This window comes from Pongo abelii, chromosome 7 (assembly GCF_028885655.2).
Source record: "Pongo abelii isolate AG06213 chromosome 7, NHGRI_mPonAbe1-v2.0_pri, whole genome shotgun sequence".
Classification (NCBI taxonomy): Eukaryota; Metazoa; Chordata; class Mammalia; order Primates; family Hominidae; genus Pongo; species Pongo abelii.
The window spans coordinates 42452016-42474400 of NC_071992.2; positions in this window are offsets into that span (position 1 = coordinate 42452016).

The window sequence follows — 22385 nt, forward strand, 5'->3', positions numbered from 1 at the left end:
CAGCCTAGCCAACAAGGTGAAGCCCCATCTTTACTAAAACTACAAAAATTAGCCAGGCTTGGGACAGGCACCTGTAATCCCAGCTACTTGGGAGGCTGAGGCAGGAGAATTGCTTAAACCTGGGAGGTGGAGGTTGCAGTGAGCCGAGACGGTGCCACTGCACTCCAGCCTGGACGACAGAGCGAGACTCCATGTCAAAAAAAAAAAAAAAAAAAGAGCTTATGTGCCACTTGAAGCTGTATCTGTTCATCTCACCCTGTATTCTGTTAGCTGTGCTGTGTCCTCCTACCACAGAGCAAAACAATGAAGAACGGAGGATCTAGAAACACACAAAGTCCAAACTAGTCGTACCACTCACCAGCTTTGTCATCTTGACCAAGTTACTCAACTTCTCTGAGACTTATTTGGCTCATCCATAGAATGGAATAACAGAGCCAACTCTTAAGGCCGTTGTGAGGAATAAGTCAGAAATAGGTACGCATATGCACATAACCCACACACACACTCACACACATGCACACACACACTCACACACCTGCACACAAACATGTATATTACACTTAGCACAGTGTAATATACATGGGCAGAGGAGAAATTTTTGATGTGTAAAATTGGAGATTTAATTACATGCACATTATTAGGCCTCCAAAAAAGTGGGTAACATCATTTAAACCTGAAAATCACACCATTACCTTAACTCTTCACCCTTTGAAGATACAGTTTCTGGGATCAGCATTTATCTTTCAACAGGTTGAATATTCAATAAGGCTCTACTCTTTGGGTTACCCATTTATTTTTTTCTCAGAAATGGGAGCTAGAAGCAGTTGTTTAAATTCTAAGACAATTCTTCCTATATCTTCAGATAATTCTGAATAGGATCACAGAGAGTTTTTAGCAATTCATCCCCAACAATGGATTGAGAGGGGACTTGGGCCAGTTGCTCTAACAGGGGAGACTGTGGCCTAGGGCTGATCACTGAACACCTAGGTATTCATGGTGTTCTGCATGCACTGCATGCACTGGACACATTCCATCCACATATGTGAGTTGCTGCCAGTTACTCTGGGACTGAGCTCTGCCTTGAACTAAGGCCACATGACAGGGTCCTGACACCTGTGTAACTGTTGCAAGTATCTTTTCTGAGAATCCCACTCCCTAGACCCTGGTTCTTTACAGTAGTAACTGCTGGCTGAGGTCTTTTCCAAGGTTCATTCTCAACCACTGCTACCATCTTTTTCTAAGAGTCCTGTGGCAGTGCAGTGAGACTCAGCACCATGGATATACTGGATAACAACACCATTACAGACCATTGACTGTGAGCTTTTCATTCTGAGACTGACACTTAGAGCCTGGCCCAATCCCCAGAAGTTCCTCTACACCCACCCTCACCCCGCCTTTTTTTGTTTTTTGAGACAGAGTCTCACTCTGTTGCCCAGGCTGGAGCACAGTGGTGAGATCTTGGCTCACTGCAACCTCCATCTCCTGGGTTCAAGCAATTCTCCTGCCTCAGCCTCCTGAGTAGCTGGGATTACAGGTGCATGCCACCACACCTGGCTAATTTTTGTATTTTTAGTAGAGAAGGGGTTTCACAATGTTTGTCAGGCTGGTCTCAAACTCCTGACCTCATGCATGATCCATCTGCCTCGGCCTCCCAAAGTGCTGGGATTACAGGTGTGAGCCACCGCTCCCGGCTGAAGTTCCTCCTTTTACTCTTTTTTTTTTTTAATTTATGTCTAGTGGTCCTACCTAGAAAAGATTAATGGAAGAAGAGATGAGGAACCACACATCATGCTAGTCTGCAAAGGACGTTAAAATATCAATGCAATAAATAGAAATTATGATACCAATTAACTCAGGTTTCCACAGGGACTAATTAGATAACTGGTAAAATGTTAATTAGTCCTGCCTTTCAGAATGCCCTGAAAGGTAAATGAAAATAAAAAATTATATAAGAAAAAACTTGCATGTTGCGAGTACAAATCTACTCTCGACAAGATGATTGTCCTCTGGAATTGGCAGTTGTAGCCACCTCAAATTCTGAATCTGGATAATGTGCATTGCAGTTCTGTTTTGCTGAGCTTTCTTTACAGCATGCAGTCTACTTTGGACAGAGATGAATTATTAGGCAATCTTTTCTGAATATCTATTAATAGAAATATCAATTAAAATATGCTTTCATGTAAATATGTCACCAAATAAAGGTCATCATATAAATGTTGAATAAATGTTTAAAGAAAATCATTTTGAAGAGTCATCACATCATCAGTCCATCCACATTGCCCACATGTCTGCCTGGTCTTGAGATTTACCATTCCTCACCATCAAGTAGTGTTTTACTGAAGCCCATGCTGTGAGCATCAGAATTTTCTGCTGTGCTAGTTAAAAATGCAGACTGGTGACTCCAATCTAACCTTACAAAATCAGAAGAAAAAGACTAGAATCTGCATTTTATCAAGGGTTAAAGTGAACTAAATATGGCCCCAGAAAGACTCCGTACTTCTACATTTGAGTCCTTGTGGACTAATGGTAAACTAGCTTAACAGCAGAGTGTTGGCCAATCCCAGCAGCCATACCTCAACCACTCATAGACTGCTGAGTGTTCAAACTGCTCAAATAAGGCAAATGATAACCAGTCCCACTGTTTCTGTATCTCACTTCCGATTGCTGTACGTCACTTTACTTTTTTTGTCTATAAATTTGTTAAGACCATGAGGCATCCCTGGAGTCTCTCTGAATCTGCTGTGATTCTGTGATTCTGGAGGTTGTCCGATTCGCAAATTGTTTTTTTTCTTGTTTTTTTTTTTCTCAATTAAACTCCATCAAATTTAACTTGTCTAAAGTTTTCTTTTGACACAAGTAACCCCAAGTGATTTTTGTGCATACTTCTAATGTAAAGGGTTATGATATAAAGGAGGGAAGGAAAAAGAATAGACGAACAAATGAATGGATGAATGATGAATCAAGCCACTTTTCTTTCTCAGGGAAAGAAAGGTTTAAGTCGCTTTTCTCCCCTCAGAGTTGGATCATGTTCCCGTCTCCCATACCCCTGTAATTACAGCCAACCTTACTCTGGGGTGTGGAGGTTACTGAGCTGGGGGCAGTGAGTTCTCATCAAGCAGCCAGTGGACTCTCATCCATCTCTTCTGGTAATTAATTCTAATACAGCTCCATTTAATACAAAGGAGAGATACCCTGCAGGGCACGGTTTTACAAGATATTACACAGCCTAATTACAATCCTTTACCTTATTTTGAAAACAACCTTCCTTAAAAGGGCTTAGAAATACTTGATATTAATAAAAAGGCAGTTTAGCAAACCTAGCTTCTGGCCATGGAATATTTTCAAGATGTGTTCATATGTATTGAAGCACTTCCTAGGAATCTTGACTTGGGCTAAAAGGATCATGGTAGTTGCCTGTCCTGGCATTACAGATTTACATAAAATTAGAGCTGGAATAAAAGTCGCCAACACTAAAAAGGTGCTCACTTATGTACTAGGCACTGCTCTGGGCACTGCAAGGGCTCAAAATCCTTTTCGCAGGTGTAACCTAAGGCACTGGGAGCTTGAAAAGTTTTTTCTTTTTCTTGACTAACTCCTTCACTTCTTTCATTTTTTCTTTTCCTTTCTTTTCTTTTCTTTTTTCTATGAAAATGAAAAAAAGATATGATCCTCAGGGGTCATATCTTTCTATGGTATCATATGTGATTCTGGAGGTTGTTCGATTCGCAAATCTTTCTATGATATGACCCCCAAGATCATATCATAGAGACAGTTGAGCTAGGATTTAAGCCTAGGTAATCTGCCTTTGACCACTACACTGACACTCCCTCAGGGATCATCAGCTCCACCCAGTTATTTTCCAAAAGACAAAGTGAATCAAAGGAAATGTAACATGGCCAGGGAGTGGCTGAGCTGTACTGAAATCTGGGCATCCCTGTCCATTTCTGTCAACTGCAGGAACACAGAACTCTAGAGATGGAAGGAAATGCCTAGAGTTCGCAGAATCTTACACCACCCCCAACTCCCGTCTGGCCACCCTCTCCTTTCTTAATCAGTTAAGTGGTCTATTACTTAGCTGAGCAAGGAGGGAGAAAGGTCTCAGCCTTTGTTTTTCCTGAATTTCCCAGGGCATTTGCCAGGTCTGACCCCTTGTTTGCTTCTATCTAGCATTAAAAAACCTTTTTCTCTTTGGCTTAGAAAAATTGTCTGTGACAATCTTTTTATGTATGTGAGAAATGTCCTCTAAATAGGAAACTAGAAAGCTCTGAGGTGGCCGGGCCTGCCTGGTTAGCTTTCTTCCTTGGAGTTTTGCTGACCCAGTCCTCTTTCATGCTGGGTCAGATCATGTGAATAAGCAGGAGTGGCTGTGCTTCTGGAATCTGATCACGTCAACTCTGGAGGGAGATTTTTCTGGATTCCAGCACTGTGGGGCCACCTATCACGTGGTCTCTGCCAGCCAGGAGAGACAGGCTTACAGTTCCCATAGCTCCTCAAAATCAAGCAAAATCAGACGATTCCTCTCCCTGTATTTGTTTGTTCTTTCACTTTCAATTTGGTGGAATGAGATGCCTACTTTCAGTTGGGTTTGATCTTAATATTCTTTGAGCTCTTGCTAAAGCCCTCCTATAAGGTTGTCAAGTTTAATTTATTAGATTCAACTGCAAAGTCACTGACTATAAGTTCACTAAACATGTCTTCATTCCAGGAGAAGCCATCTGGCCTGTTAACCATACTGGTTATTTGTGTCATAAAAGAATTCCAAACATTTTTACAATCCATGAAGTATTTGCTATTTTAGGCAAAATCCTATTGCTACTAACTCCAAAGTTCTTTCCAAACTCTTTAAGTGAATTTTGTCAGAGGTGGGGGAGGAATGTGGCTTTAAAAATAATGAGCTGTCAAATGGAGTTTAGAAATCATTTAGTTATGTAGAAATTTTCACTGCAACAGCTATCCAAATTCAAGAAACACCCCTTTGATATGCAAATCAAGGTAGTTAATTTCAAGTCAGACTTTGGCCTTTCCTAGAGATGAAGGCTTATCTTTTCTCTCCTCACGCGGCATACTTTCTTGGGTTATCTCATCCAACAATAACCTCACCCTGCACCTGTGCTGTATAATTCCATATGCGTGCAACTTCCAAATATATATTTTTAATCTAAACCCTTTTCTAAGCTTCAAACTCATATGTTTAACTGCTTATTTAGATGCCTATTTGACATCTTTACATAGATCTACCTCATTCTCATCAAAACTGATCTTCTGCCCAAAGTTGTTTATTCTCCTGTTTCTTATCCTGATGATCTAATATCTAATCACCCAGTTCAGTAAGCCTGAGAATACTGACAATTGCTCCCTCCACTTCCCCACACCAAAACAGTTACTGACGGTATTGAATGATGTTGATGGCCTACTGCACATCTCTGTCCCCCTCCCCCATTTCTAGAATACCCTGATTTTGATCAATTTTTTTCTCTCTCCTCCCCACATCTAGACACAATCCATTTGCTACTGGAGAAGTAAATCCTACCATCAACTTCAAGAATGTTCCAGAGACACATATATAACAGTAATCCCCCTACCCCCGGCCAACGACTGATTCAGGAATAGGCCATGTGACCTCATTTAGGTTAACGAGAACCAAAAAGAGGTTTACTAGGCACTTTTGAGGTGGTTATCCTTTTAGGGCCAGCTTGTTGAGTTAGCTTCTGGAAATGAGCCTCTCTCTCTGGATGACTTCATATGTGGATATGAGGTCTGCAGTGGCTGTAATCATCTTGCTACCATCTTGAGAATGAAATCAACACGAACAACACACAAGAAGATCAAGTGAATGTTCAGAGTACGAGCCACTGCAAGTCAATGAAATTCACCCCCTTTCTGGACTTAATGTTTGGTTACCAAACACATTTATTTATTATTGGAGCTGGTGTGTGCTGTTTGTTTTCCTATTACTTGCTGCCAAAAGCTCCCTAAATGATTCATCATGTCTTATCAGTGTCCAATGTCTATCTCCCCATCACTGTCTCCACCACCACTATCTTAGGTTAGGCTTTCCTTGTTTCTCACTTAGATTAATAGAACAACCTTCCTAACTATTGTTGCTGCCTCTAACCTCAATCTGCAGCAATCCATCCTCTGCAGCTGGCAGAGTGATTTTTCCAATATATATATGTATACGAAAAAAAAAAGAAAAGAAATCTGCTTATCTCAAACTCCTGCTCAAAATCTCTTCAAGTTTTTACTTTTTCAAATTTTTTCTAACCACTTAATGCAAAAAGACCTTATGGTTTATACCTACTTGGAAAACACTGAAAAAGGATGAGATTTTAGAAAGAGGAAGGGACCAAACTTGACCCAAGTCTAAGCAGAGGCTGAGGCAGAAGGCCAAGAGACCAAAAGGTACAGCAGCCCCTTGGAAAGACTATAGGCCAGCTTCAGTGAGTCTCTCAATCAGACTATGTGGGCAGAGGTGAAGGTACATGAGCCCAACAGGATCGTCTTCAAGGTCAAAGTCAAGATCAAGGTGTATTCCAATTACAACGCGATAGTTTCCACACATAGGAAAAGCTGCTAGCTGCTCTGCCAAGACAGAAGACTTGGGAGGTGATTAGTTCTCTCATTCCTCTCTACCAGCTCCCTGGAAAAGGACCACTCAGGCCAAATTATTCCAAACAAACAAAAGGCAAGCTATAAGAGTAGGAGATACACAGGTTGGCCAAATGGTAAATCATATTGCCTATAGAAAATTAAAAGTCCATGGAATATTATTAAATGTCATTCATGATCATACCCTAGGCTTTCTCCTCAATAATAATGAATACCTATTGTTTTGTTTCCTTAGCACCACAATACTCACCTCCCCTTTTCTTGGAATGAATGATCACCTCCCCTGGCATTGTCACATTTTTCTCAAGAATTTTCATGTTGCTGTAGAACCCTAACCTGTTTTTATAGCCTTCGTAAGTTGTTTCAGAGGTGGGGCTCTGATCCAAGCTGAGGCAATCAGAGGACTTTCCTGGAAACTTTTGAACTGGAACTAGGAGAGTGAGACAGTCTTTGTTTGAGTGTGCAAATTGCATGCCATAAAGCAGCTGGTGGCTATATTTCCTGCTGTGTACATTGGAAAAGTGGATGATGTAAGCAAGGAAAGAAAGAATGAGACACACACACACAGAGAGAGAGAGACAAAGACTGAGAACAGATATGAGAGAAAAAAGAAATGCCTGTCAGCATTTAAGTTTTCTAACTACAGTTGCTTCTAAGATTCAGACCTATGGCTGTCCTTGGGTTCACTAAAGTAGCATGGTTCTTTATAATAAATAATTATCCTTCTCTTCCTCCTCCGTCTCCTTCTCCTTGCTTAAACTATTTCTACTTGACATTTATGACATTCGAAGCCAAAGTGGTCCTAACTAATATGCCCATATCTTTCTCCATCATTCAACCATACCTGATTCTGCAGATCCCTCAAGCTGCGGGCTTTCAAGCTGACTTTTCCTCTCATACCTCCATGCATTTTCCCATCATTCCTCTGATTCTCGCTCTGGAATTCCTACGTTCCCCATTTGTCAGTTCATTTCTGAAGTCACTTTTATACCTCCATCTCGAGGTAAATGCCTGTCTCAGTGCTCTCAGAGGGCCCCGTGTATAACTCTCCCATCATTCTTAAAACATTCCATTATAAATGCCTGTGTTGTGCCATCAACTTTGATGCTTAGATTGAGGTCTTTTTAGGGCAAAGGACTTCTTCTAGCTCTCGTTTTCCAGCTCTTAGCAAGACATTCATTTGATAAATATTTCTTGACTGACTAAAGGAATTGATCAATGAATTGATCAAATAAAAGACATATAGAAACTTGAGTGCATTTTACAAGCTAGGAATAAGTAAATAAAAGGTAAGATGTTGATATTCCTGTAAAACTGGCACATACACATTCTCCTGGTGACATTGCAAATTAATATATCGCTTTCGGAAATCAATATAATAATATGCAGTAAATGACATTAAAACGTTCACATCTTTATCCAAACATGAATTTTTTTTGTAAGAAAATTCTAGAAAGGAAAAATGTATAAGTCTGTTTATGGCAGCAATTGATAATGACAATGAATTAGTCAGCATTCTCTAGAGGGACAGAGCTAATAGGACAGATGTATATATAAAGGGGAGTTTATTAAGGAGAACTGACTCACATGATCACAAGGTGAGGTCTCAATGCACTGTCTGCAAGCTGAGGAGCTAGGAAGCCAGTTCTATTCCCAAAGCTGAAGAACTTAGAGTCCGATGTTCGAGGGCAGTAAGCATTCAGCATGGGAGAAAAATGTAGGCCAGAAGATTAAACCAGTCTAGTCTTTCCACGTTCTTCTGCCTGCTTTCATTCTGGCCACGCTGGTAGCTGATTAGATGGTGACCACACAGATTGAGGGTGGGTCTGCCTCTCCTAGTCCACTGACTCAAATGTTAATCTCCTTGGTAACACCCTCACAGACACACTCAGGAGCAATACTTTGCATCCTTCAATTCAATCAAGTTGACACTCAAGATTAGCCAACATAAACAAAATTAAAGGAGAGGGAAGCTATTAAATTATAGTACATGAAGCTGATAAAATATTACAGCTATTTTAAATAAAGAAAAATTCAAAGTTAGAAAAAAGTTTCTTATATGTTAAATTTTAAAAAGCCAATTTGTAAAAGGGCAGACTCATGATGCTTTTTCAATTTTCAAGCATAATTTTAAAACCTAGAAGGCAAATAGGCAAAAATGAAATTGGTATATTGAGTAATTGCATTACCAGTATTGTATTTCTTTTACAAAAATTTTATTTTAATTAAAAAGATGTAATAATATTTATTAAACAGAGAAAATCAAATACTGTTCTCCACATGACGAGGTCTTCCTAGTAATGCCTGCAGAACATTCTTCTGGATGAGATATTGATATACCTGCCTGAAAAATTCCTGAAACATGGAACTCAGTATATTCAACTGAAAGCCATTATATTAACCAGTCACAGTCAGCAAATTTGCATAATGATTTATGGACATTTGCCCTAAAAATTGTGCGGGAATATGAAGCAGCTGTTCAAGAGCTTGGCTTTGGTTTTGCTAACAAGAGACAGACAGCTGTGGTTAATGAAAAACAACTGCTAATAGATAATTCCAATTCAGCTTTGAAGTATATTTCCAGTATTGTCAATACATACAGTGACTGAAATACAGGTCTAGAACCTGGCTACCTGCTTCATCCCTTTCCTTTCCTCAGATTCCTCCCCCGGGGCTGGACTTTATGGGGAGATAGCACCAGGAGGCAATCCGGGAGAGTGTTGCATGGGAGGGGCCTGGATCCTGTTCTGGCTGGTGGTAATAAAATATTAGCACAATGGCATAGACAGTATAGTTTGTAAGAAGCTAGGAAGAAGAGAACAAGGATCAGCATAGATCTGTGATAGTTCCGTTGTTGACTGCCTCTCCTTTACTGCTCCACCAGCCTACAACATTAGGATCCTGATTATGGGGCCTCTACGAAGTGAATTCCACCCAAGAACACCAGGTGAGTAGCATCCTAACCAACCCTGGAACTGTGCTAAGACAGCCAATTCTCAGGATTCTTGATTTTTAGCCTTAGCTCTGTTGCATGTGTTAAATGGATTATACTCTTTGGGCATCAGTTTTCTCATCTATAAGAGGAAGGGTTTAAAAGAAGATTACTGAGGCCACTTCCAGCTTTGCAATTCTCTAAGTACCAGTTAGGATTGGTTTCATATTAGACATATTGTCTTTAAGCCCGAATGCATTTGGTATATTTGTGATTGCTAAAGCCCTCGGTCCATTTTTCTGAGCCAATCTTTTGAGTTTGAATGCAAAGTGGAATGACAATGGGACTCAAATTAGAAGTCAGGTAATTGGTGAAATGTGCAGTAGAATATTTTTAATATATTCCAAGTTTCAGTTCATATACCACAACTTAATTGAATTTTCCCTAAAGCCCTTCAATTAAAAATAGTGCAGAAACTAGCATTTTCAAGATAAATGTGAAACCTTGACCAAACTGCAAAAAAAAAAAAAAAAAAAAAAACAAAATGGTAAGTTTTTGAAAGGTTAATGACATTTTTCTAATCGCAGCAGTAATGGAGATGGAAAAGCTATTTTCTTTTTCATGGTATACAACGAATTTGATCATTCCATCACCACTTGACACTGTCAGGGATCCAGCCGAGAGGCGAGTAGTCCTTGAAACCATTGCTAAAGAAGAAGGCTCACCTTTGGCAGAGTCTCATCTAATCTCTCTCTGAACTGTGTTAGCACAGGCCACAGGCCCTCTACTTACAGGCCTCGTCTTCATTTCCTGCTTCTCTGAGCTTCTGGCTTTTCTCTATCACAATGTTCCTGTATTTCCTGTCTTTTTCTATCCCCTTCCCTTGACTCTTAGGTCCCCCAACCCCTCTTCAACGTTTTCTGCCTGGGAAACTCCTCTGAATCCTTTGAGAGCCAGGGCAACTGGCTTTGGATCCAGTTAAATCTGTGTAAACCTTCTGGATCAATTGTTTATTCTTTGTGTTACTTGAACTGAGTGTTCTATGCAAGAAACTTGTCTTCCAGTGAAAGAAGAGGAAAAGGATCAGCTCTCAGTTGGTTCTTCAAAGATACTTAGGGATTTGCCACTTGCACACCAGGATAAACAGAGCTCTAAGGAAAGGCAACAGCATGCACAAGACATAGAGGTGTGGAAGGAATAAAAAACCTGGCATAACCCACTGACCAGACACAAGGTCAGGGAAGGAAGAAGGAATTTGCGGAGGAGATGAGAAAGTTAGGCAGGAACCAGATAATGAGAGGCCTTTTGTGATAGACTGAGAAGCTTGAAATATTATCTTTAAAGAAATGGAAAACCTTTGAAAGATTCCATTCTAAGAAGTCCTTGATTCTTTCTTCCAGCTCTGTCATAGTCTGACTGAGGTTTTCTGTTTAAACCTTCTGGATCCAACATGGTATTAATATCAACTCCACTGTTTCTTTCTGCGGGGGCACATGATGTGTGTCTAGGTAACTGTACCTCTTGGTCCACCTAGAACAGTCCTGGTTTCACCTTTAACCTGGTTGAATTATTAATGGTACCTCCTTTTTACTCTCAAAAGTGTCCCAATTTGAGCACTACATATTATTCTCATTGCCTCAAGAGGTCATATATGGAAAAATTCAAAATTATTTCTAAAAGGTTTAGGACATAATTTTGAAAAGAAAAGTCAGAAATCCTTCTTAGGAGAAGCTAGAAGATATCCATCCACCAAGGATTGTGCCCAGGAGGCTGATTAGAGCTCAGAGAGGCAGGTGGGGAGCATGGTGGGTGTTAAGGTCAACTCTGCAGCAGAGGTCACAGTGCTCAGATGCCCGCCCTACACTTGCCATCTGTGTGTCGTTGGACTAAGCAATTAATCACTCTGTGCTCTAGTTTCTCATCTATAAAATGAGGACCACATTAGTAGTGCCCACCTTATACTACCCTTGCAAGACTTTAATGTGTTAAAATAGTTAAAATACTTTGCAAAGCCTGACATGGAGCAACCTCGATAAATGTTGGCACTTATTATTGGATTGGTAGCAGTATATGACCTTACTTTTGAATGAGGTTGCATATGCTGTGGTTCTACTGGTCCTCACTGAGCATCCCACATTTTTCTGTCCTGCACAGATCTGGGATCTCATTTCTTTAAAAAAATATTAGGGCCCATAGAAAGAGAAATGCTTATGCACTGTTGGTAGGAATATAAATGAATACAACTCCTTTGGAAAACAGTATGGAGATTTTGCAACAAAACTACAGATAGAGCTAGCATTTCATCCAGCAACCTCACTACTGGTATGTAGCCAAAGGAAAATAAAACATTTGTATCAAAAAGATATCTGCCTGTGTATATTTATCATAGCACTATTCACAATAGCAAATATATGGAATTAACTGAAACATCCATCAGTGGGTGATTGGATAAAGAAAATGTGGTACCTATACACACTGGAACACTATTCAGCAATAAGGAAGAGTGAAATTATGTAGTTTGCAGCAACATGAATGGAACTGGAGGCAATTATCTCAAGTGAAACAACTCAGAAACAGAAAGACAAATATTACATGATCTCACTTATAAGTGGGTGCTGAATAATGTATACACGTGGACATAGAGTATGGAATGATAGATACTGGTGACTCTAGAGGGTGGGAGGTGGGTGAGGGGTGAGAAATGACTTAATAAGTACAATGTGCATTACTTGGGTGATGGTTACATTAAAACCCAGACTTCATCATTGTGCGTCATATCTATGTAACAAAACTGCCCGTGTACCCTTAAATTTATGCAAACAAAAATACTTTAGGACCTTCATTACTTATTGGTTTAAAGGTTATCTTTGTCTCTTTCTTTCTTTCTTTCTTTTTTTTTTTTTTTCTTTGAGAAAAAGTCTTACTTTGTTGCCCAGGCTGGAGTGCAGTGGCACTATCTCGGCTCACTACAACCTTTGCCTCCCAGGTTCAAGTGATTCTCCTGCCTCAGCTTCCTGAGTATCTGGGATTACAGGCATGCACCACCATGCCCAGCTGATTTTTGTGTTTTTAGTAGAGACAGGGTTTTACCATGTTGGCCAGGCTGGTCTTGAACTCCTGACCTCAAGCAATCCACCTGCCTTGGCCTCTCGAAGTGCTGGGATTACAGGCGTGAGCCACTGCGCCCAGCCTGCTTAAAAGTTTACAATGGAATAAGTAAACCAAGTTCTCTTTAAAAGCAAGATTTCATTAAGGAAAATGCAGCTATAGCACTTGATCATAATGTTAAAATTATTTATTGACTTCTCTGTCTCCCCCAGTAGAAGCGGGTCTCTATGAGCATGAGGACCATATTTTACATGGCTTCTTCTCTTGCTATCTGACCTCCTGTGTGCTTCATAATAAGAACAGAATAAGCATTTGTTGGAAAGAAATTGAGATTATTTGACAACTGAAACAAAACTATATGAAACCGCTCTTTGGCTATCATTTAGTAGCTTTTACATTACATGTTTCATGCAATTTCTCACAGTACAGTCAGGTAGATTTTGCCCTCTAATAGCCAACATCCAGTAATTGGGAAATATAGAATAAACAAAATTAGTAGTTTATATGGGAAACTTCCAGCACCCAGCCTGGTGCAAAGTACGATTAGATTTAAGTGTTAGGAAAGGCAGAAAATGCCAGCAATACAGTTGCTAGATAGGGGGTGGTTATTTTTAAAGATGACATTAACTTTGTAACCCAAGGTTTTATTTCTTCCTTTAGAGGTAGTATATGGAATGATTAAAACACACAGACTCTGGGAATAGATTTCTGGACTCTTCTGGCACTGGTACTGTACTAGCTACACAACCTTGGATAAGTTATCTAGTTATCCAAGTTCCTTAGAACACAGAGCATAAGGCGGAGATTATGTGCTCACTTCACTAGGGAGTGCAATCCCAGTGAAAATGAGTAAAGGAAAGGGGAAGTGAGGCAGAGAAAGGGGAGAACAATTGTAAGAAAGTACAGAACTGGGCTAATCACAGCTGCATGACAAGCTGATTTCTCAATATCTTCAAAGATGTGAAACTACTTCCTGAGGTTAGGAAATAGGAGTTCAACTGCCGATTCATATTTTTCATTGACCAAAGTTCACCATTACTGTGGGTTAATTTCCCTAAACTTCTAGTGTTTCCATGCATGGGAAATGAGTGAGTGCCACTGTGGACCACAGGGAGCCCCAGGCAGGGGCTGAGAGACAGGTGGCTCACGTGGAAAGTGGATACTATAAGGCTGGTTTTTGTTTTTTTGCTTTTGCTTTTTTTTTTTTTTGAGACAAGGTCTCACTCTGTCACCCAGGCTCGAGTGCAGTGGTGCAATTACAGCTCACTGCAGCCTCCCCAGCCTCTGGTGATCCTCCCACCTCAGCTTCCCGAGTAGCTGGGACTGCAAGCGTGCATCATCATGCCCGGCTAACTTTTATTTTTTTTTGTAGAGATGGGGCTTCGCCATGCTGCTCAGGCTAGTCTTGAACTTCTGGGTTCAGACGATCCTCTAGCCTCAGCCTCTCAAAGTGCTGGGATTACAGGCATGAGCCACTGTGTCTGGCTGACACTGTCAGGTTGTGTTTGTAAGCAACAGCAGGGCTGAGCCATTGGCCTATAGGGGCAGAAACAACAGCATCAGGAAACCTGTTCCATGGTGCTGAGAATGATGAAGGCCATCGCTAGACTGGCTCTGGCCAGACAGGCCCTGGATCTACAGTGATGCATAGACTGAATCTGGTGTATCATCTGACCTCTCTGTGCCTTTGTTTCCTCAACTTCAGTATGGAAAAAATAATCACTCATCTACCTCCCAGACTATTGTGAGGACTGAACAAGTTAATATATGCAAAGTGCTTAGGAAAATTCTTCGCACTCAGGAAACATTGCACAAATGTTAGCTCTCGGTAGTGTTAGAAAAGTCATGACAGTTATTGTATGTATTCAATTCTAACGTTCCTTGGCAGTCCATTTTTATCTTTTTTGTTTCCTCTTAGGAATATGTTGAAAGGTGGAGTCGTGAGGGCTACTTTGGTGCTAAATGATGTCTCAAGCATCAACGTCCCCTCATGCTCTGTGCTTTGCCAGTTGATGTGGTGTTCATGGAGGAGACAGAGACAAAGCAAGTCCTTCCAAATAGCCTCTGAACTCATCTCCACCTTGGCTCCAAGGCGCACTTAGGGAGAAGTCACCAAGTCCCACAAGTTCATATCATGGTAGCTACACCCATTGGCTTGACTGGATGTCCTTCCCTGGAATCACTGTTGTTCAGAAAAGTGTCTACTGGAACTTCAAAGACAGAGCTTCAGCTGTAGCAAGAGCTTAACACAGAGCTTGCATACTTGGTGGCTTCCTAGAAAAATCCAGCTTGAGGAGGTGTTCTGTTTGGATGTCAATGTTAGCAACAATATTTTAATTGAACTTTCAGTAGTGCAGTAATGATTCCCCTAACAACGCTGTAGAGTAGCCCACCAAGGAGCTGCTGTTTCTGCTGCAATCAGTAGAAGCCAAGATTTAAATGTGTTGAAACCAACATTTAAAATTATCCTATTTTTCATAAAAATCCTTTTTCAAAAAAATCAGAATATTGGATAAACCTGAGCCTGGATTTCTACATGGCAATAATTAGCTGGCACCAAACAGTGACTTTCCACTTCAAACGGGACAGGTTTGCAGTTTTCATCACTCTATATTGTCTTACCCAGCCTATTTCTCTCATTTATATTACTTCTTATTGCAGACATTTCAATTTTGAACCCTGAGCCTAAAGCTTTCTAGGCTGAGATGGCCATTTATCATAGAAACATAGGCTCTCAGACTTTAAAGTTACTTTCTTCTTTTTCTTTTCTTTCTTTCTTCCTTTCTTTCTTTCTTTTTTTTTTTTTTTTTTTTTTTTTGAGACAAGGTCTGTCTCTGTTGCCCAGGCTGGAATGCAGTGGGTGCAATCATAGCTCACCGCAGCCCTATACTCCTGAGTTCAAGTGATTCTCCTACTTCAGCCTCCTGAGCAGCTAAGGCTACAGGCACACACCACCATACCCAGCAAATTTTTGTAGTATTATTATCATCATTTTGTAGAGACAGTGTCTTGCTATGTTATCCAGGCTGGTCTCAAACTCCTGGGCTCAGGCCATCATCCTGCCTGGGCCTTCCAAAGTGCTGGGATTACAGGCGTGAGCCACCGCACCTGGCCTTACAGATACTTTAAAGATGATCAGGTTCCAATCACTGTGGCTTCACCTCCACTCCCTAAACTGGTCATTGATTACTTGTTTGGTCTGACTTTTCAAACTGGAATTGGTTTTTGTTTTTATTAATATTGACATACGTAAAAAAAAAACAGGCATAGAGAAAGAAGAAGAAAAATGACAAATTATGACAAATTATATATCAGAGAGCCAATAGAAATGTTGGTGCATATTTGTGGTGGGTGTGGCGGATTGACTCCCTAAACTCCATTCAAATTCCCATAGCATCTCATACTTCACTTTAGAAGCTGGACATGTAAAGGGTGCATTTCTCAGACTCCCTTAAACCTCAACTTTCCCATGTGATCCATCAGCCTCCAAGCCAAAGCACAGTGTGAAGTCTGGACGGTGGAAATGAGATGGAGTTTGTGTTTGTGCTGCATCTGCAGTTTCCCCTGACAAGCAGCATAGATGTTTAATCAGTAAAGGCTGCAGCACGGGGCCCATGTGGTGTTCAGCCCATGACAGGCACAAAGCGCCTGTGTTGCTGGTGCAACCTTAGTTGAAGAAGTGCAGCTTGAGCTAGCGGTGGCCGCACAGCTTGGGGCTGTGGCTACTGATTGTGGCAGCTCCTTCATGGCCTGACCTACAGTGTTGTTCAGGGAGTCACTACTGGAAGCTCAGCCTAATGTCTGATCCTTAAGCTTTTCAATGACTTTGCAAATACTTAATTTCCTGTGTCAAATCCCTTTGTGCCGAAAATAGTTGAATGGATTCTGTTATGTGCAACTGAACCCTGACTAAGAGTGCATTCTCCCAACTTTCACTATGTATGTTTTATAAAAGTAGTCTGCTTTTTCATGTAACAAATAATGTAAGCCTCACTTTTTAATTAAACTTTCACATGTGGAGATAATTTTTATTTCACATTCAGTTGTAACAAAGAATACAGAGAGATTGCATGTATCTTTTACCCACCTTTACCCATGGTAACATCTTAGAAAACTAAAGTACAATATCAGAATCAGGATATTGAGCTCATTACAATCTACTGATTTTATTCTGATGTTCCCTGTTTTATTTACGTGTGTGTGTGTATGTGTGTGTATAGTCCTATGCAATTTCAGCACATATGTAGATTCACGTACCCATCACCACACTCAAGAAACAGTTCCAGCCCCACAAAGATCGCTCAGGCTGCCCTTCTATAACCTTGCCTACCTCCCTCTCAATCCCCTCCCCCATCACTAACCTGTACAACACCTAATCTATTCTCCAGTTCTGTATCATTGTCATTTCAAGAATGTTGTATAAATATGATTATACAGTATGGAACTGCTGTGGTTTGAATGTTTGTGTCCCCCTCCCCAAATTTATATGTTGAAATCAAATTCCCAACGCAACAGTATTAAGAGATGGGGTCTTCAGGAGGTGATGGGGTCTTCAGGAGGTGATGGGGTCATGAAGGCAGAGCCCTCATGAATGGGGTTACTTTCCTTATAAAAGAGGCCTGAGGGAGCTTATTTGCATCTTCCACCACGTGAGGATACAGCAAGAAGGTGCCATCTATGCAGCAGAAAACAAGGACTCACCAGACATGAAATCAGCTGCTGCCTTGATGTTAGACTTCCCAGTCTCTAAAACTGTAAGAAATAAATCTCTGTTATTTATAAATCACCTAGTCTAAGGTATTTTGTTATAGCAGTTTGAACGGACTAACACAATAACCTTTTAAGAGAGACTTTTAAAAACTCAGCATAATTTCCCAGTAACTCATCCAAGTTGTATGTATCAATAATTCATCCCTATTGATTGCTGAGTGGTATTTCATGTTCTGATGTCTACGGTTTGTTTAACCATTCACCCATTGAAGACATGTGGGTTGTTTCCAGTATTGGGCTATGATGAGTAAAGCTGCTATGAATATTTATGCACAGGTTTTTGTGTGAACATAGGCTTTTGTTTCTCTGGGACTAATGCCTCAAAGCATAATACTAATTTGTATGGTAATTGCATATTTACTTTTATACGAAACTACCAAACTGTTTTCCAGAGTGGCTGTACTGTTCTGCTTTCCCATCAGCAATGTACAAATTATCTAGTTTCTCTGCATCTTTTCCAGCATTTGGTATTACCACCCTTTCTTAAATTGTAGCCATTCCAATAAGCGTGTAGTGGTATCCTATTGTGAAGTAGGCATCATGTTTTATGTCAATTTATATAGCATCACATTATAATTGTATTGGCTTTTTTATATAATTATATCCAGCATTTATATCCCATAGCATGTCTTTCATTTCCATAACATTTTGACATACTTTGTCACATTCGATTTTGACTACCTTGAGGTTTGCTATTATCATCATTCCTTTTCTCTGATGAGGAAATAGAGACTAAAAATAAATGAATTGTGAGAGATTACTCAGAGGAATGTAAATAGGTTTATTGAGCAACTATTACATTCTGAGCTCATTTTATTATCTCCTTTAATTATATCAACATTTCTGCAAGTTTATACTATTATTCCCACTCAGAAGGGACAAGAACATGGATGCTTATAGCCACTAATATGTGATCAAACTATAATTGTCATGCATTTTTTTTTTGTTGAAAAAAACTAGACATAGAAACAGGAACAGAAGGGAAAAAAAGAAAAAAAAACACATATTATCACATGATATAGTGAGACCCACTAGAAAATTTGGCATATATCCATGAGCTACTGCAGAGTGACTCCCTAGCTTCTTCAGACTCTATACCCAAAGCTTTTTCTACAGTGCTGTACTGTGCAGCTGGTAAGTGAGAAAAAGCTGGGGTTGGAACTTGGTATCTGATGTCTAGTGTACATAGCTCTCTCATAACATAGTTCTCTCTCTAACTTGAGAAGATAAAAAATGCATTAAAGTGAAATTAGGGGATATTCTAATTTTGTGCTTTTATTGATTAAAGCGTTTTCACCTTAATGCTCCATTTTCCCACCTCCTCTCTGTCTCTATTCCTGAGCTATGATCCTGGGGAAACTCTGCTCCCCAGTTCAGTGCCTCATGGTAGAATGAATGCACATCCTTGGAGCCTTTGTTTGCAAAGTTTGACTGCACAGTTCTGTACCTCAGTCGTGAGCTCTGGGAGGGACGAGGAGACTGAACTGAGAACCAGTGGATTTAGTTCAAGAATTAACCTATCCTGGGCGAGTCATATCACCACATCTATAAAATGCAGGGTTTAGACCAGAGCATCTCCAACGTCCCTTCCAAATCTTTAATTGGCTTTGGCTTTTCTTTTGATTGTATCACTTATTTTACATTACAGCCTGCACAAAAATGTTGATGACTCCACAAGCTTCTTTCAATAAGAAATGATGAGTTGACTCCTGACACCTTGACCCCTTCAGAGATGAGATGTCTGCGGAAAGAAAATGTAGCCTTGCCCATATGAAACAATTTGATTATTTCCTAGGAAACACAGTTTCAAACAAAGGTACGTACATGCAAGTGCATTCTCACTACGAAAACTAAAATAGAAAGGAAACTAAAATTGAAGGCCTATGTTTATGTTTTAATTATCTGTTTTTGAGAAGTGTCTCTTCATGTCCTTTGCCCACTTTTTAATGGGCTTATTTGTTTTTTGCTCACTGAGTTGTTTAAGTTCCTTATAGATTCTGGATATTAGACTGGTGTCAGATGCATAATTTATGAATATTTTATCCTGTCCTGTACGTTGTCTGTTTGTTGATAGTTTCTTTTGCTGTGCAGAAACTCTTTAGTTTAATTAGGTCCCATTTGTCAATTTTTGTTTTTGTTGCAATTGCTTTTGAGGACTTAGTCATAAATTCTTTGCCAAGGCTGGTGTCCAGAATGGTATTTTCTAGGTTTGCTTGTAGAATTGCTGTAGTTTTAGGTCTTATATTTAAGCCTTTAATCCATCTTAATTTTTATACATGGTGAAAGGTAGGGGTCCAGTTTCATTCTTCTGTGTATGGCTAGCCAGTTATTTACTTATTTATTAAATAGAGATTATTAAATAGGATTATTTATTAAATAGAGAATCCTTTCCCCATTGCTTATTTTTGTTGACTTTGTTGAAGATCAGATGGTTGTAGATGTGTGGCTTTATTTCTAGGTTCTCTATTCTGTTCCCTTGGTCCATGTGTCTGTTTTTCTACCGTGCCATGCTGTTTTGGTGACAATAGCCTTGTAATATAGTTAGAAATTGGGTATTGTGATGGCTTTGGTTTTTTCTTTTTTTCTTTTGCTTAGGATTGCTTTGGCTATTCAAACTCTTTTTTGGTTCTATATGAGTTTTAAAATAGTTTTTCTATTTCTGTGAAAAATTATATGGAGAGTTTAATAGCAATAGTCTTGAATTTGTAGATTGCTTTGGGCAGTATGGCCATTTTAACAATATTGATTCTTCCAATCCATGGAGCATGCAATGTGTTTCCACTTGTTTGGGTCATCTATGATTCCTTTCAGTAGTGTTTTGTAGTCCTTGTAGAGAGCTTTCACCTCTGTAGTTAGAGGTAGTCCCAGGTATTTATTTGTGTGTGGCTTTTGAAAATGGGATTGCATTCTTGATTTGGCTCACAGCTTAAACGTTATTAGTGTATAGAAATGCTATTGATTTTTTCACATTGATTTTGTACCCCTGAAGATTTTTTTTTTTAGAAGGAGTCTTGCTCTGTTGCCCAGGCTGGAGTGCAGTGGCATGATCTCAGCTCACTGCAACCTCCACGTTTCAAATTCAAGTGATTCTCCTGCCTCAGCTTCCTGAGTAGTTGGGATTACAGGTGCATGCCACCACGCCTGGCTAATTTTTGTATTTTTAGTAGAGACAGGGTTTCTCCATATTGGCCAGGCTGGTCTCAAACTCCTGGCCTCAAGTGATCTGCCTGCCTCAGCCTCCCAAAGTGCTGGGATATCAGGCATGAGCCACTGAACCCAGTCTGTATTCTGAAACTTTACTGAAGTTGACCACAAACGTATGAAAAAATGCTCAAAATCACTAATCACTAGAGAAATGCAAATCAAAACCACAATGAAATACCATCTCACACCAGTCGGAATGGCTATTAATAAAAAGTAAAAAAATAACATGTTGGTAAAGCTGTGAAGAAAAGGGAACACTTATACACTGCTGGAGGGAATGCAAATTAGTTCAGCCACTGTAAAACTCAGTTTGGAGATTTCTCAAAGAACTTAAAAGATAATTATTATTCCCTTTTAACCAGCAATCCCATTTCTGGGTATTTATCCAAAGGAAAATAAATCATTCTACCAAAAAGACACCTGCATTAGTATGTTCATTGTGATGAACCATTCACAGTAGCACAGTAGCACCATTCACAGTAGCAAAGACATGGAATCAAGCTAGATGCCCATCAGCAGTAGATTCCATTTAAAAAACGTGGCATTATACACTATGGAATACTATGCAGCCAGCATAAATAATGAAATTATGTTCTCTGCAGCAAGATGGATGCAGCTGGAGGCCATTACCCTAAGCAAATTAACTCAGGAACAGAAAACAAAATACTGCATATTCTCACTTATAAGTAGGAGTCAAACACTGGGTACTCATGGACATAAAGATGGAAACAAAAGACGCTGGAAACTGACTACCAGAGAGGGGAGGGAGGGGATCAAGAGTTGAAAAACTACCTCTGGGGTAATATGCTCACTACCTGGGTGACAGGATTGTTTGTACCACAAACCTCAGCATCAGGTAATATGTACCATGTAGCAAAGCTGCACGTGTATGCCTTGAACCTAAAATAAATGTTGAAATTTAAAAATAAAAAAATAAATTTTGATGATCAGAGGTAACTTTTCCTGAGGTGTCTAGGATACCGCTGGCTTGGAAGATGGATTTGCTGCTTGTTTACACCAGTCACTTACTCAGCCATAAGGCATAACCCAGGTAGGATAGCAGGTGCAGCAGCTGTGCCGTACATGGATTGGGATGAGTAACGATACTATTGCCCACCACAATCCTTCCTGCTTTTTTTTTTTCTTTTTTTTTTTTTTTTGAGACGGAATCTCGCTGTCACCCAGGCTGGAGTGCAGTGGCGCCATCTCGGCTCACAGCAGGCTCCGTCGCGTGGTTCACGCCATTCTCCTGCCTCAGCCTCTCGAGTAGCTGGGACTATAGGCGCTTGCCACCTCACCCGGCTAATTTTCTGTATTTTTAGTAGAGACGGGATTTCACTGTGTTAGCCAGGATGGTCTCGATCTCCTGACCTCATGATCCACCCGCCTCGGCCTCCCAAAGTGCTGGGATTACAGGCGTGAGCCACCCCGCGCGGCCCTGCTTTTCTCATGCTCTCTGTCAGACACTTCACCAGCAGGAAGGGAACAGAGGAGTGGTTAGTCACCAGGCCCCCGCTGCCTCATGCCACTGCAGTGATTAATAAATTACATTGAAAACTACAAAGTATTCTGTTGGCCAGAGACCTTCCAGAGCTAGTTCTGACGCAACTGTTGTAGCATCTCTTTAATTAGGGGGCCAGCATCTTCTGAGCACATGGTGGAAAAGTAAAACCGAACCTTAGTTGGCTTCCACTTCTTATGCTGTTAAAGCCAGGAAGGACTTGGAGATTATTCAGTCGGATACATCCACCTTAGAGACAAG